Here is a 2,500-nt window from a genome sequence, read left to right as displayed (position 1 = left end):
TCACCGCGCGACGCAAGAACAGGCCAAAAACTGGCCAAACCGGCCCAAAAACGGGCCAAAACTGGCCATTTTTGGCTGCGCGAGCGAGCGGCGAGCGGCGGACAGCGAGCGAAGCGAGAGGCAGCACCGTCCCTGCTATACGAAAGCCCCATCCAGCCCTGTGCCACCCGGGGGGTTCCAGGGTGCTGAGATGGCTGTCATTTTGCTCCGCTCACGACGGTCACCGTGCAACGCAAGAACAGGCCAAAAACTGGCCAAAACTGCCCAAAAACGGGCCAAAACTGGCCATTTTTGGCTGCGCGAGCGAGCAGCGAGCGGCGGACAGCGAGCGAAGCGAGAGGCATCACCGTCCCTGCTATACGAAAGCCCCATCCAGCCCTGTGCCACCCGGGGGGTTCCAGGGTGCTGAGATGGCTGACATTTTGCTCCGCTCAAGATGGTCACCGCGCAACGCAAAAACAGGCCAAAAACTGGCCAAAACGGGCCAAAACTGGCCATTTTTGGCTGCGCGAGCGAGCGGCGAGCGGCGGACAGCGAGCGAAGCGAGAGGCAGCACCGTCCCTGCTATACGAAAGCCCCATCCAGCCCTGTGCCACCCAGGGGGTTCCAGGGTGCTGAGATGGCTGACATTTTGCTCCGCTCACGACGGTCACCGCGCGACGCAAGAACAGGCCAAAAACTGGCCAAAACGGCCCAAAAACGGGCCAAAACTGGCCATTTTTGGCTGCGCGAGCGAGCGGCGAGCGGCGGACAACGAGCGAAGCGAGAGGCAGCACCATCCCTGCTATACGAAAGCCCCATCCAGCCCTGTGCCACCCGGGGGGTTCCAGGGTGCTGAGATGGCTGACATTTTGCTCCGCTCACGACGGTCACCGCGCGACGCAAGAACAGCCCAAAAACAGGCCAAAACGGCCCAAAAACGGGACAAAACTGGCCATTTTTGGCTGCGCGAGCGAGCGGCGAGCGGCGGACAGCGAGCTAAGCGAGAGGCAGCACCGTCCCTGCTATACGAAAGCCCCATCCAGCCCTGTGCCACCCGGGGGGTTCCAGGGTGCTGAGATGGCTGACATTTTGCTCCGCTCACGACGGTCACCGCGCGACGCAAGAACAGCCCAAAAACAGGCCAAAACGGCCCAAAAACGGGCCAAAACTGGCCATTTTTGGCTGCGCGAGCGAGCAGCGAGCGGCGGACAGCGAGCGAAGCGAGAGGCATCACCGTCCCTGCTATACGAAAGCCCCATCCAGCCCTGTGCCACCCGGGGGGTTCCAGGGTGCTGAGATGGCTGACATTTTGCTCCGCTCAAGATGGTCACCGCGCAACGCAAAAACAGGCCAAAAACTGGCCAAAACGGGCCAAAACTGGCCATTTTTGGCTGCGCGAGCGAGCGGCGAGCGGCGAACAGCGAGCGAAGCGAGAGGCAGCACCGTCCCTGCTATACGAAAGCCCCATCCAGCCCTGTGCCACCCGGGGGGTTCCAGGGTGCTGAGATGGCTGACATTTTGCTCCGCTCACGACGGTCACCGCGCGACGCAAGAACAGGCCAAAAACTGGCCAAAACGGCCCAAAAACGGGCCAAAACTGGCCATTTTTGGCTGCGCGAGCGAGCGGCGAGCGGCGGACAGCGAGCGAAGCGAGAGGCAGCACCGTCCCTGCTATACGAAAGCCCCATCCAGCCCTGTGCCACCCGGGGGGTTCCAGGGTGCTGAGATGGCTGACATTTTGCTCCGCTCACGACGGTCACCGCGCGACGCAAGAACAGCCCAAAAACAGGCCAAAACGGCCCAAAAACGGGACAAAACTGGCCATTTTTGGCTGCGCGAGCGAGCGGCGAGCGGCGGACAGCGAGCGAAGCGAGAGGCAGCACCGTCCCTGCTATACGAAAGCCCCATCCAGCCCTGTGCCACCCGGGGGGTTCCAGGGTGCTGTGATGGCTGACATTTTGCTCCGCTCACGACGGTCACCGCGCGACGCAAGAACAGCCCAAAAACAGGCCAAAACGGCCCAAAAACGGGCCAAAACTGGCCATTTTTGGCTGCGCGAGCGAGCAGCGAGCGGCGGACAGCGAGCGAAGCGAGAGGCATCACCGTCCCTGCTATACGAAAGCCCCATCCAGCCCTGTGCCACCCGGGGGGTTCCAGGGTGCTGAGATGGCTGACATTTTGCTCCGCTCAAGATGGTCACCGCGCAACGCAAAAACAGGCCAAAAACTGGCCAAAACGGGCCAAAACTGGCCATTTTTGGCTGCGCGAGCGAGCGGCGAGCGGCGAACAGCGAGCGAAGCGAGAGGCAGCACCGTCCCTGCTATACGAAAGCCCCATCCAGCCCTGTGCCACCCGGGGGGTTCCAGGGTGCTGAGATGGCTGACATTTTGCTCCGCTCACGACAGTCACCGCGCGACGCAAGAACAGGCCAAAAACTGGCCAAAACGGCCCAAAAACGGGCCAAAACTGGCCATTTTTGGCTGCGCGAGCGAGCGGCGAGCGGCGGACAGCGAGCGAA

This window comes from Musa acuminata, unplaced genomic scaffold (genome assembly GCF_036884655.1).
Source record: "Musa acuminata AAA Group cultivar baxijiao unplaced genomic scaffold, Cavendish_Baxijiao_AAA HiC_scaffold_1136, whole genome shotgun sequence".
NCBI lineage: Eukaryota > Viridiplantae > Streptophyta > Magnoliopsida > Zingiberales > Musaceae > Musa > Musa acuminata.
Note: the sequence above shows the minus strand (reverse complement) of the source record.